The 14,916-nt window shown below is 41.7% G+C and overlaps 1 protein-coding gene across 4 annotated transcripts in view; it reads left to right on the forward strand.

Moving 5' to 3' along the window:
- The first annotated feature begins 711 nt into the window (after positions 1 to 711).
- Positions 712 to 14,916, forward strand: part of LOC146557151 (nck-associated protein 5-like) — a 106,763-nt gene continuing 92,558 nt past the window's right edge. For all 4 annotated transcript variants that reach the window (XM_085250139.1, XM_085250141.1, XM_085250142.1 and 1 more), the window contains exon 1: positions 712 to 1,080. The gene's annotated coding sequence lies outside the window, so the exon portion shown is untranslated. The remainder of the gene's footprint in view (positions 1,081 to 14,916) is intronic.

Raw genomic sequence — 14,916 nt, forward strand, 5'->3', positions numbered from 1 at the left:
GCTGCAGAGGCACCATAGGATGCCTTTGATTTGACTTAGCCTGACAGTGTATCATCCGAGATGCAACCGGGTGTCACAGCACAGAAATAGAGCTTATTTCTCCGCTTCAGTCTTCTATAAATATTCCAAAGCTCTCTTTTCTCCTCCCCCCTCCCTCTTTCCACTGTTTGTCCATTTTTATTCTGCCTCCCACATCTTCCCTTTCCCCTCTGCTCCTCTTCTATAACGTGGAGTACTGTGGCTCACTCATCCCTCCTCTCATTTCATTCCTGCAGAGCTGTCCTTCCACAGATTTCCTTCAGCCTCATGGTTAATCTCATCTAAGCAAGTGTTTGCTTCAAATATAGGAACGTTTACAAAGACGGGAAAAAAAAGAGGCCAGGCTCTGATTTTTATCTTTAAACAGTTAGCGCAGGGTGCCGTCCTCCCTAACCTATCAGTGGGAGAAGTAAGAGTGCCACCTATGAAGTCATTAGTCCCCCAACCCCCATCCTGAACACATGTTCAACATCCTCTGGGCACAGGCAGAGCGGAGTGCTGAGACACAGCTGAGAATTAGAGAGGAAGAGCGGGAGAGAGAGAGAGGAAGAGGGCGCAGTGAAGTGGAAATATGGGTGAGCATTAGAGAAAGACAGAAATAGAGCGATAAAGCAGTGAATTAGGCAGAGGCAGGGAGAGGAGGAGGAGGAGGAAGAGGAGGAGGCAGTCTTTCACTGATGCTTGATGCAGTTAGATTCTCATACAGCAGCAGAGAGCCGTCGTCGAGCGTGGATGAGAGAACCTCATGGATTTGCTCCCGTCTGAGTCTCGGTGGAATTCATTGCATCCGAAGCAGCTGCAGACGGAGGAGGAGGAGGATGCTGCGACTGCGGCTGGATGTTAGGATCCATGCGGGCCTGTGATGTCTGCGTTCTTCTTCAGGATGACTCTGACCCAGATCGTGGAGTCGCGGCACTGCTCCTCCTCGGGTGGTCTGCCGATGTGAGGCGGACGAGGGATGCTCTGGACCTCGGTGGTCGCCGCTCAGCCTGCTGCCTCTGCTGACATCTGTCTCCGTGGATACGCACAGCAGCTGGAAGGGTGAGGACGCACAGCACTGACCTGCGCGCTGAAATGTCATGCTCATTGGTTTTCTGTGTGTGTCTGTGTGTGAGTGTGTGTTTAAATACCAGGCTTCCTGCAGATTCTTAAAAATTAACAAGGTTTTGAATTCATTAATCTGAAAATGAGGCCTTATAGGTTTCAGGATGTCTCACACCAGGCTCTAAAGTCCTAAAATTAAAAAGATGTTAATCGTATAGTGCAATTTTAAAATCTCTAAAATACACATGTTTTAAATAATGAGAACATCAGGATATTTGATCAGAAATAAATAAACTGTAGAAGAGTGGAGAACATTTAATATGATTTCCAGGCCCCCTGAGCCTCCATATGGGTGTATTACTCAAAAAGAAGCTGCATAAGTATTTAAAGCTCAAGAATATGAAAAAAAGGTTGCTGAGACTTTATATCCAAAACATCTTTGTACTGTGTTGAAGAGATACCTACTGAAGGTGAACTAGGGTCAGGCTGTACTTTTATGCCATGCAAATTAGCACCACTAGATGGTGTAGTGAGTCAACCAGACAAATCATTATTTTTGTTTCACAATTTACTCTTGAGGAAATTTGGGCGGAGTTAAAAGGAAATATTAAACGTTTAAAAAAGCAGCAGCAGATCAGAAATATCTTTGCACTAGATGTTAACTGCTGCCCCCTGCTGGTGAAAGTTTTCAGGTAATGAGAAAAAGTACCTTTCAAAAGTACCTCTGATAGGTACTTTTTGTAAGGTACTTTTGTGAAAGGAAGCATGTTGACCCTTTACCTAGAAGTCCCTGTTTAAGCACAGATACATTAATACCAAATTATACTTAAAGTACCAAAAGTAAAAGTACCCTACATACATGAATATGGTAAATGGTAAATGGCCTGTATTTGTATAGCGCTTTTCTAGTCCCTAAGGACCCCAAAGCGCTTTACACAACCTGTCATCCACCCATTCACACACACATTCACACACTGGTGATGGCAAGCTACATTGTAGCCACAGCCACCCTGGGGCGCACTGACAGAGGCGATATATATAAGAAAGATTGGTCCATATGTTGTTGAAGCAGTAAGTCTGTTACCTTGCTTGACAGAAGAAGAATGTATAATTATTTCCCACCACTGAATAAACAAATTTGTGTTTCATTCTTCTGTAAATTAAACCCACTTTTAAAAATCCAGTTAATATTTTTAAAACCACAGTCTGGATGTTTTTCCTTTTTGTGGAGGTTAAAAACTCTTTTACGCAGAGGCAAATACACAACATAATCAGATTTTCATTCATGTGAATATCGCTTTAATGTTGCATCTGGAGATGATTTTACTTACTGTGTATACTGCTGGGTAACTTTATCTAAAAATAATACAGCATCATATATTTTTAAGCCTGCTAAATAAAAATGAACTAAAGCTTTACAATAAATGCATCAATACTTGATTGTTCCACCGCTGGTCCTAACAAAGCTCTCATTGTAAGACTGACTGGCTCGCTCTAGTCCAATAGGATTGGTTGTCAGGCTCTGGTCACACGCCAATCAAAATATCCAAAATGCAGGTTACTGAAAGCAGCAGCACTTTCTGCTAGCAAGCAGAGAGATGGAGTTTAAGTCCAGTGACGTCTGGCCTTTCTGCATGACCAAGTATCGCTGGGTAAGATACTGAACCCTGAGTTGCCTCCAGTGCATTGGTTGGAGTGTGTGAGGTTAGGTTAAATGAGTTTAGGCATAGAATGTGTGTGTATGAATGGGTGAATGATGCTTGCAGTACAAAAGCTCCATCTATATTACATTTGTATTAATGTGCAGCTGTGTTTATGACTGAGTGCCATCTCAGGGAACGTATGATTGATGCACATGACAGTGACACACATCATCACTGTAAGTGTAATGCGTCCTTTCAGTGCGGCGCTTTAAGCTGACCTTATTTCTTACTTGTTTCTTGTGCTGACTATAAGAGACTATAAGAACTTAACACCAGATTATGGTGTTCCCGGAGATTATTTAACATGGTTACTTAACAGACTTTGGATTAATTAAAAAACAGGTATGTCTCTTTAATTAAGTGAATTTCCATTAACTTTAATTATAAAATCAATGAAATATCTTAATAAGAAGTGATGTCAGCCTGCCACGGCCTGCTGGGGAGTGAATCTGGACTTTTATGGAGGGACAAAAGTGAAGGAGAATGTGTGAAACCAGACAAAACCGTGTTTGTTGATGGACTAGAAGCCAGAATTGTGAGCGAAAATGACAGTTTGATGAACTGCGCCTCCCTCCATCAGCTCCATTACAACATAGGACTTGAAATTAAACATAAATGGCCTCGTTCTCTGTGATATGAGATGTGGAGGATGAAGAAAAACCTAGCAGAGCTTTCTTTACTTGTCGCATCTAAACGCACCAAAAACACCCAACAACCTGAAGGAAATGATGTAATTTTCTCTGGTTGTGTCAGCTGTGATGTGGCATTAAAAACAGTGTTAGAAATTTTAAGTGTTTAAGCTGTTTTTAACCCTGAATACATCACAAAACATCACCTGCAGTGCTGTGCAAAAGTCTTGAGCCACCCCTCATTTCTTGATATGTTGTTGATATAGCTGCAGTGATTTATTCAGATACGTGCCAACACACATGAAAATACAGGATTTAAGGTGAAAACAGCGTTCTTGCCAATTCTAATGACTTTGAATGTCAATATTTAGTATGATCACCTTTATTCTTCAGCACACCCTGAACTCTCTGAGGCAGCCTTCTTATAATTTCATTAAATAATCTTCAGGAATAGTTCTCCAGGCTTCTTGAAGGACATTCAAAGCTCTTCTTTGAATGGGGAGGCCAATCCATGACTGATAGCATTCCACTGTATGATTCTTTATCCCAGTATGATTTTACTGCATTGGCAGTCAGTTTGGAATCATTGTCATTCTGAAAAATGAAGCTGATGCCAATCAAATGCTTTCCAGATGGAAATGTAAGGTGGATCAAAATCTGATGGTGCCTTCTTGCATTCGTTTTCACTGATATTGACAAGATGTCCAACAGAGCCTCCCCCTTAAGAATGGCTTCTTGGCAGCCACTGAGACCATTTCTGATGAGGCTTCAAGCCAATGTCTAAAGAAAAGATTTGGAAGACCTTCAGAAAGTCTGGAGATCTGCTGCTCTAAACCAATTAAAAACAAAAACGGTGCAGAGTCTGGCTTCTTGGTAGCAAAATATAAAGAAATAATGGGTGGCTCAAGACTTTCACAGTACAGCAGCTCCAGTTTCATGGCTGTGATGACGAGTATGCATGATCTGTGCAGAATAGCTGCATGTATAATGTATGGCCTGGGAAGTGTCATGGAGAGCAACAAGTCAGTGTGCTTCCCCCAAAGTGCCAAGAAAAGTAGGCTAGGATGGCACAGGCGGAGGAGACCCGGATTAATAATTTACTCGAGTCCTTTTTTAAAAGCACTTGGCTTCATTCTGCTTGAATGAAGAAGAAATCCTATTTGTTTTTCTTCCTGGAAAAGATTTTGATTTGATGATTTTACTCAGATGAGATCGCACTGATCCCAGGGAGCCTCTCCTCCTCCTCAGCGGAGCTCAAATCAGTTCATTCATGTTTAGTGAAAAAGACACACATCAAGTCACATATCAGCTCATCAGAAATTCTAAAAGAAATTAGCAGTGGGTGTCACTTGATCAGAGGTCAGATGATGGTGAGCGTAGGAGGCTGATTTCAGTTAATGTGATGTTTTCTGTCTACAGTACTGGCACGAATCTAGAGAAGCAAAGAAGTTTGTTTTATTTTGCGCTCTGTCTTTATTCATCATGTATTTATTTATAACATTAACATGTATTCATCACAGTGGGTTGTCAGGCTCTTGATAAGAAGCTCCCCGGGTATGTATTACTCATAACCTTATCAGCATTTTGCAGTCACAGACACAGACGTGTCAGTGAGTCAACTTATAAGTTTAGAATTCATAAATCATACAACTTCTTTAAAGGAGCTATCATCAGACAAAGATTTTTCTCTTTATTTGGGCTCTTGGTGCAGAGGCGGACAGGAAGTGGATACGTGGGTGAGAAAGGCCATGACGTGCAACAAAATTCCCCCCAGCCGGGGGTTGAACCAAGGACACCGCTACTGAGATGTCATGAGATGTCAATTTTTTAATAATTAGGCTTACAACAAGTCCCCCGCTCATGTTCATGTCTGAACAAGAAACACAAAATGTCCTTTTACTCCTGACCACCTGATTGGTTGGGCAGTTTTTACACCCCAGGCATCATCGGGAGCAGCAGAAAAACTGGAATTATTAATAACTTGTCTACAACTTGTCTTTTGTGTTTGCAAAGCCGTCCCGTGGCCTGGATGCTTTGGTCAGCCAGTCATCAACAAGGATAATGCCCCTGTTAAACATAATGTCACCAGCTGTAACTGTATCATCTCGCTCAAAATACTCACTCAGTATATAAAGTATTCTTCCACTGTAGAGGATGTGTATTTTTCCTTTTCTCGGCTCTGTCTGTACACATTTAGACTCACTTGGATCAGCTCCAAGTCCAACATCAACAGCTCAGTTCCCTTGTGATGGCACAGCAGTGCAGACTCAAGTATAGATACAAACAACATTAGCCACTATGGCGTACACGCCCCCAGGATAAAAAGCAGGACAAAAACATGGCTGTAGCTTTCAGGTCTGAAAAGTGAAACAGTCTGTGTGCCGTTCATTCACCAATAATCTGATGTAAAGATGGTCGACACCAGTCAATCCAATCCAAATCTGGGCCACATTGTCAGGTGTGCGAGTCCACATTTACTTCCTGTAGTTACATCCAAAACTGGTCTGCACACATTGAGCGATATAAGAGTTTCGTGGTCGTCTGGACTGTAACAGCAGCGTTTTCAGTGGCCATTTAAGCTCACTGCTGTGGCTTCTTCCTGCAGGAAGAGTTAAGCAGGAAGGACTTCAAAAAGAGAGCTAATGTGACAGCTGCGAGTTACAATAAATTGGGAAAAGTAAACAATTAGGTCTTGTCCCTCACGGCGATAAAAAATTACCACACAGACCGAACTGTCACACTGATGCAATTACTCCACTGATAAGTAAGACACTTGTAATCTCACCACATTTACATTCACTTATCTCCTCAGCTCACACTCATTTAAAGACATATCAAAGCTTGTTACGTGTATATTTAATGGATTTATTTAAGATACATATTTAAAAAAAAATAGAGTCCAGCAAGCTGCATTATTTGAGTCACGGCAGCGGCATGGCTGACCTCATTTCAATGTACAAGAAAACCTTTAAACAGTGTATGTAGAGTAGCTCCAGGGCAAAGATTCAACCATTGTCTGCTGCTGCATCTCTTCCACGGCTGCCACATAGAAGCAGATACTCTAAAACATCTGATTGGGGGAGTGTATGAGTGCCCCGTACAGCCACATAAAAGGGGTCAGCGGTAGCCTAAAGGTTAAAGAAAAGGAAGGTTTTATTGGTTCTATCGGTGCTCTGTATTATAAGGCTTCAGATCGAGAGTAGCCTCTACTTTTTAAGATATCAAGAATAAAATGAGTCGGTGAGATCAAAGATTATTTTTGCCTAAATTCAAGATAGAAACTCACAGCTGCTACTGGCCAGATCCCAAACCAAAGTTGTGCTGCTGGTTAAAAACATCCAAATTTAAAGCAAAAATAAAGATCTTTAACTGCAGCATGGAGAACTTGAAGATATTTAGCTCAGGCCTGATTGGCTACAGGTGAACCTAATGAGGGCGGGGCAGACAAACACATGAAGGGTTAGCGTAGACGACTTGACGTCACTCCAGTGTTTTGGGGAGAATATTTAGATGAGATGGCGGCGTGCTGTAATCAGCTGATACCTGATCATTAGTGCCAGGGAAGAAGATGCCAGAATTTTAACCACCAAAACTGAAGCATCGACTTGTTCTTAGTACATTTAACCACACATGCAGGCAACTGGGTGGATACAAGTAAACCCCAGACTGGTTCTGGGATGAGACCCCCGATACAAACTCAGTCCTGAGGTCCAGTTCAGGGACTCCAGTTATCTGAGGTGAAGCCTGATAGCTAGAAGCTACAGTTGCATGTGTAGCCATCCACCTGACAGTCAAAGTAGTCAATTCCTGCAAAAGCATTATTTACAAAATATCAGCTTTTTTCCGGCAGTCATTAAAAGAAAATTTTGATTGATTTTGAGAAAAAGAAGTTGGGTATCCTGCCAGCAATTGAAAGAATTTCAGTTTCTTTGGCTTCAACTCTTAGACTTAATCAGCTCAAACATTTCTCTACACATTTCCTTAAAATATGCTAATTCCATGTACAGTGTTAGCTTCCCCACCGAGCAGCACATACGGTTTTCACTTTCTTTGACAAACAGCTCTTGAGTTAAAACACCTGCTGGTAAAACACTCCCCAGTTTCATCCATTTCAGATGACGGCAGGGAGACCGTAGCTACAGCTAGCTCTCAGTCTACAGTCAGTCATCATCTCCCCGCCACCAAAAACCATTTCACACTCTCTGAGCAGGCCGGAGGAATGATGAGCTGGGAAAGGGTGGAATGAGTATTTTAAAGTGGAGCTGAGCACACCTGAGTCACATCCATGCATTTTTCTTCAGCGTTCCCACTCAGAGAGGATAGCACAGCTGCAGTGATGCTGAAAGCCTGCAGGGCCCCTCGTCGATAGGATTCCCGAGGCAATTCAACAACTCCGGTTAACGTTTGGTTATTTAAACCACAAAGTCTACAAACCCAAGGTGATGGGAATTTGCACGTATCACGTGTCTTTGTTTTAATTGATGGTATCTGAAAGCACCATTGAGGTGTCCTTTAAGTGTGCTGTGAGACACCTCCTGCCATGATTAGCTTTCCCAGTATTTTACCTTCATTCACTGATGTATTGTTTGATTTATTTTGCCCAGCAGTGTTAGGTTTTTGGTATTTTACATCAATGGAAAAAAAAGCACATCTCTGATCTGTACAGTAGCACTAACTGTGTGAGCACAGTGTGGATGACTGATTGTTGTTTATGGGAAACAGTTGATTCTTCATTGCATTGTGCTGAATCGCTTCCTGGCCTGGTCATGTAAAAAATAAAATGGTCTGTATTTGTATAGCGCTTTACTTGGTCCTAAGGACCCCAAAGTGCTTTACACTATACACAATCATCCACCCATTCACACACACATTCACACACTGGTGATGGCAAGCTACAGTGTAGCCACAGCTGCCCTGGGGCGCACTGACAGAGGCGTGTAAACTAAAGAAACAAAAGAATACCCAGACACTGAATGAGCGGGTGGGTTTTAACCTACTGCAACGGTTTCCACAGCAGGAGGATGCTGGCAGTGAGAATGAAAGTCCAAAAATCAAAAAATAGGTAGTGGGAATACACGGTGAGGCAGACAGCAAGACGAGCGATCAAAAGGAGAGCAGGCAGAGGTCGTTCACACCAAGATAAGTGCAGAATGATCCACAGGACAAAGAAGCTGAGAGGATTTAAATGAACGAGTGATTGAGGGAGAGGAAGCAGGTGTGGAGGACAGCACAGGTGAGCCTGATCAGGCCGGGATGGACGATTACCAAACAGAGGAAGTAAAACCGATAACGCAAAATAAAACAGGAGAATCCAGAACCACGATAGGCGTTTGTCATTTGCTGCCTACGCTTCGCCTGAGGTGGAAAACTGAGTCACCACGAAACCAGAAGCTACGCAGATTTTGGTGTAATATGATGAAAAACCAGTGATGAAGGAAACGCAGCCAAAATAAAACTGAAACTTATGTTAATGACTGAAAGGTTTTTCTCAGAGAGTTTTCCATCTATTTTCTATGTCACAATAAAACTGTAGCTCAAAGCAAGGTGTCCAGTCGATGTATGTTCACTAAACGATTGATTATTAGACCAAAAAACATCTGAAATAACAGATAACATTGGGGATTAGGACTAAAGGAGAATATGAAGACTAAACGTTAACTTCTCTTTGTGCTCAGTGCATTTCCTTCCTTCCTTTACATTGGTAAAGCAGTGTGCACTGTCACCTCACAGCAAGAGCGTCCTGGGTTTGAATCCGGCCGGCTGAGGCCTTTCAGTGTGGACTCTGACATCCAGAAACATGCATATCGGGTTACGTGCTGAATGTGAACTGAACTGATTGAACTGTCCAGGGTGTACTCCGCCTGTCACCCTGCAGCCCTGTGACCCTGAATTGGATGAAGGCTTAAAAAAATCGATGGATGGGAAGATTGAATAAAATAAAAACCTCTTAGCTTTACGTCCCACACAAGTTTGTGCTGATCACCATACACACAGGCTGTGATGCGAGATGTATAGATCCCCCTCTCCCTGGCCTCCACCTCCAGCCGTGTCCCTGCAGACCTCTGGTGTTTGAACATAAACATACTGTGGGCTCATTATCTGATTTTTGCTGTAACAACTGATGACTGTGGCATTTTTGTTGGCTTGAAGCCTCACTTTTGATCAGTGCAGTGTGGGTCCTGGAGTCACAGCAGGGAGTAAATGAAAAACATGCAGTGAAGCTACGTGGAATATGATTTTTGTAGAGACGCTGACCTTTAGTTAACCAAAAATTAGTGTATAAATCATGGGAGTGTGGCGTGAAGTGTTTTTTGGAGTGCAGACCAGATTAGTGAAGCTTTAGATAACTTTAGGAATTTAATTATTTTATTTGTACAACATTTTCTGGAACTGCAGCCAAACTGTTGTCTAGAGAAGAAGAAATAAGCCATGAGCTTTGGTGGAAGATAAATTCCAGTAAATCTGCATTGGTATCGTGTTTAAGCTTCAGTGTAATTACACTGTTCGACAGAGCGAAGCTGAGAAAGAGCTGAATCATTCCCTGAATTTAAAAACCAGTTAAAATGATGAAGAATCTGTAATAAATAGCTCTGCATCAAAGACTGAAGACTGACTGTTTGCTGCAGAATCAAATTGGAGACCGGGGGACGACAGAATGGTTACAGCACTTCTTCAGCATCAAGGACGCATAAAAAAATAGCTTAGTGCTAAAAATATCTCACCCAAGGACTATTTATGGGATGAAAGCAGAGAGGGATGCATAAAATTTCCATGTTTACCAGATAAATTACAGTCCTATACTGCCGTGAAGGAGACGGAGCCGTGAAAGGTTCAGCGAATAAGTAATATAGCATCACCTGTTTATGTTTTTTTTAGCTTCACGCACATTCGATTTCTCAGATGAATGAAACAGATCTTCCAGTTTGCTTTCTGTCAGTATATAAAAATAATGCTGTTTAATGCACAAAGGCGTAAAAGGTCTGAGTTGCCAGCTTGCACTTCCAGTCACTTCATTTGCTCGTACAGTCACCGGACTGGCTCGCAGCTCTATCAGCAGGATGTGATTTTAGGGGAGAAGTATGCCTTCATTCAGTACCCAGGGGGCACTTTGAGCGAGCGCCTGTCCTAATTCATTCCTACATCAATGCCAGAGGCTGAACCGCTGCCTTGATTATACCAATTTACCCTCCCACCCGCCCAAAAGGAAGACATGTAATTACCCTATTTACACTGGAGAGCTTTCCTCTCCGAGAGCGGCCAAAGTAAACACACGCGAGCTTTGTTTCTTCTTCTGCATCAGATGACAATAAATGTCAAACTGTTTGTCTCTGTGACACAAAGGCAGAGAAATGTGATCAGCTCTGGGTGCATGAGGAGATGAAGTACTCTAATGCGCATGTGCTATCTAACTTTGGCTGCTGTGGCACAATCAGATTACAGCTGTGCTTGCTTTACAGGTAACTTGATTTACTTTAAAGTCGTTACCCTCACAGTGCTGTTTGTTTTTATTTAACCTGTCTTTATTTAGAAACCTTTCCCTCGTCTCCACTGAATAAAGTCTGTCTTCAGAGGATGTTTAATGCATGGCTAAGGGACAAAAGGAAAACCACAGACAGGACCTTTTTCCATCATCACAATCTTCCTAAAAAACAGATGTGATGAGGTGGGATGGGTCACAGATAATCCTCCATTCTACCTTAGCAAGACTACCCCGGGTATTTTATTTCTACTTCTTACATTTTAACATAAATATCTGTACTTTCTGCTTTTTACATTTTCAAAACAGACTTGTTACTTTAGGTTCCGCAGTTTTCATTTATAGCGTTTTGGGGGGTTAAAGTGGGCCAGAAAGGCGTGCAGGTGTCTGTATGTTGTGAGCATCTAGGTAGAGCTCCAGAAGAGGAATTAGCATTTTACACGGCATAATGTTCCTATCAGCTCAACAAACATGCAAACATGTTTGTGTGCACTTTGTCACACAGTGTGTTGCTAGCTAAAGGTCCAGCTGCTGTATTTTACGGGGAGAGAAAAGAAAGAAAAGAGTTAACTTCGCTAAGAAATGGAGAAAGACAAGAAAGACAGAACTGGAGACGAAGAAGAGAGGTCGGATTAAAAGATGCAGACTGTTCAGTGACACTTGATAGTCTGCAGATTATATGTAATATCATAATTTTAATCACATATTGGACTTATATATAATGTGTTTTGATAAATCATATATTTTAATTTTATATAACGTCCTGCAAAACAAACTAAGCTATTCTAACTTTGTGATATTCAAATGTTGGATAAAAATACTGGCTAGTTTTGTCCAGGATAAACAGGTAAGCTTGCATTAATGTGGTGAATTCACAGCACAGCATTGTGTGCACAGTGGCTGTGGTGCTCATGGTCAGAGTTAGGTTACATTAAGTGTAGCAGAGATGAATTTGTATTTAAGATATGATGCTTTCAGTTTTCACTTTATATGAACTGTATCATTTGAATTCAGTTGTGTAAATCCACTCAGGTCAGCTGATCACAGCCTGTACACTATGAAAATCTACTGAAGCTCATATTAGGAATTAATTTGAGCCATTACTATTTTGGTAAATGCACTGGGTCTTATATAGTGCTTATGTAAGTGCTTCTATCTAACATTCACACACATTCATACTCCCATGGATACATCAAAGAGCAACCTTGGGTTGGTTTCTTGCCCCAGGATAGTTGGCATACAGATTAGTAGGTGACCTGCTCAACAACCTAGCCCACGCTGAGTCACTACACAGGTCTCAGTGTTCTCCCACTTGCCAAGTCTCACTTTTAACCTCTGATTGTACTAATTTTTCTGTTTAGCTGTGGAGGCAACCTGTAGGCAACAGAATATATATATGAATTCTCTTTTACTCCTTGTGTCCTATATAACAAATTGAAACTGAGTCTTGTGCCTCAGGGAGCTACTTTTTACTTTCTTACTTTGAGTACATTTCAGGGCCACTACTTTTTTCATTTTTACTTGAGTAAAGAAGTCGAATCAGTACTTCAGCTTTTACTGGAGTATTTTTTAACACTAGTATCTGTACTTCTACTTAAATCCCGAATGTCTGTACTTTGCACCCTGCCAGAGAGTCACAAATACACAACAGCGGGCAGAACCGATGAAAAGTTTTACAGTTTTACTGGTGTTTACGTTTCCTGCCACCATCTTGGATTTTTAACTTTGGTTTAGTGAAGCATGGTGGCACGGTGGTTAGCACTGTTGCCGCACAGCAAGAAGGTCCTGAGTTCAATTCCACCATCAGGCCGGGGTCTTTCTGTGTGGAGTTTGCATGTTCTCCCCGTGTTTGCATGGGTTCCCTCCGGGTACTCCGGCTTCCTCCCACCGTCCAAAGACATGCAGCTTGTGGGGATAGGTTAATTGGATAAATTGCCACTAGGTGTGAATGTGAGTGCAAATGGTTGTCTGTCCCTGTGTGTGTTAGCCCTGCGACAGACTGGCGACCTGTCCAGGGTTAACCCCGCCTCTCGCCCTATGACAGCTGGGATAGGCTCCAGTGCCCCCCGCGACCCTGAAAAGGATAAGCGGAAGTGAATGGATGGATGGTTTGGTGAAGCAGCTCTGACTTTTCATGTATTAAACCCAAGTTTTGGGGCATTTCAGATTAAATTTCGGATTTACAACTCATTCTGGAATCCACATTTTTGCAACCACAACTATCGCCCTCTGGTGGCCTTCAGCTAGAATTTAAGGTTTAAGACACCTCTGCATTGGCTTTATGTTACTGGAAGCTACAGCCACATTTATAAGGAACCTTCATTGTTATGTCATGCTACAAGTTTTATGAGGAAAACACAAACATAAAGACAAAGTATGGAACCAGAAATGGACATATTTGGATAAGAGGATAGAGGGCTACACTATCAGCTGTCTTGGTTAGCAGATGTGCTCCACAGATACACATCTGCTAATTAGTGCTAAGCAACATCTGAAGGTAAACCTAGGATTCTACTCACTAAAACTGAAGTATGGGGTTCTTGCATGGCCTTTTAGTACAATTAACCACCCAGCAGACTACATTATTTCTTCGATAATCCATTAAAATGCTCTGGAAGGCACTAAGAGCACAAATAAGATGAATAAATCCAGTTCAGTGATTTAACAGAGATTAAATCTAAACAAACTGACCACACCCCAAATTTAAGCTTTAACAATATCCAGATGGATGAGCTATTTAAAAAGAACAGTTTTACAGCAGCTGGATTTTTCTGCTGTGAAGTTGGACATTTTAAGCCCATGAAGGCATCCTGATTTCAGTATAACTGGATAAATTGTGTTCTTCTCTTTTTTTGGTCACTGAGACAAAAATAGTATTTTTTGTGTTACACATGCACTTTTATATTGTGTTCAACTCGCAGCATTGTTTTTTTAATTTGCAGCAGATTTCTAAATCCAGATGTAACAAAAGGTCTAACAGTTGGGTGGGTAATTTTGAAGTGCTTTTTTAGATTACTGTGCATTCTTGCTACCCGAATACTCTTGTGCCCACCCTCAGCTCTTTATATCTCTGTCGTGAGGGGAAGTCTCTATTAAACCCCTGCTGAGACCCATGAATTGAAACTTCCCGCTGTTTGTACCGAGTGAAAACAAAACTGACCTCTGTTGGTGACTCTTAAAGTGCTTTGAGAGCTCAGAAAAGCACTATGAGAACCAGTCTATTTACCATTTGTTGCGTTGGTACAATGATGCACTCTCGGCCAAAGAACTGCATGTCACTCTGTGTATTAACAGAAGGAGTCTAATAATAGACGCCCTGCAGGATATAATCGGTCTATAATGATGTCAACTCATAGCTTCCTCTTGTAGTATAAGTTAATACTAGGTGCACTTAGTATTTTATACGTGTTTTATTTTTATTAGAAGTTTGGACACTGTGAACAGAATCATAAACCTGTATTTTATTTATAATAGAACAGAGAAAACATATCAAGTGTTTAAACTAAGACATTTTACTGTTGTATGAATAATATGAGTTCATTTTGAATTTGATGGCAATAAGACATCTTATCAACGTTGGAACAGGGGCAACAGAAGGCTGGAAAAGTAAGTGGTACTAAAAAGAAACAGCTGAAGGGACTTTTTGGGGCAGAAGTTCACCAATCTGCAAAAAGCTGTTTGCAAATTGTGGAACAATTTCAGAATGATTTGCACTTTTGTGACAGCCTCCTCATTGGTGGGTAAAATACATACTGGTCCTGAGTGAGGGGCTGGTGAGTGAGGTGTCAGAGCTAAAGATGCTGAGAGTTTCACACATCAGACTACATGAGAGAGACAGCTCAGGTCGAGCATAGGCAAAGTTAGAGGGACAAGGCTGAGATGATTTGGACATGTGCAGAGAAGGGAGAGTGAATATATTGGATAATGCAGGGCAGGAGGAAAACAGGAAAATCTCAGAGGTGGTTCATGGATGTAGATGTAGATATGAAGGCGGAATAGAGAGGGTTGGACACTCTAAGGGAGC

Source organism: Mchenga conophoros, linkage group LG16 (genome assembly GCF_057382185.1).
Source record: "Mchenga conophoros isolate Kocher_MC1m ecotype Shallow Benthic linkage group LG16, M_conophoros_male_GT1.1, whole genome shotgun sequence".
NCBI classification, from domain to species: domain Eukaryota; kingdom Metazoa; phylum Chordata; class Actinopteri; order Cichliformes; family Cichlidae; genus Mchenga; species Mchenga conophoros.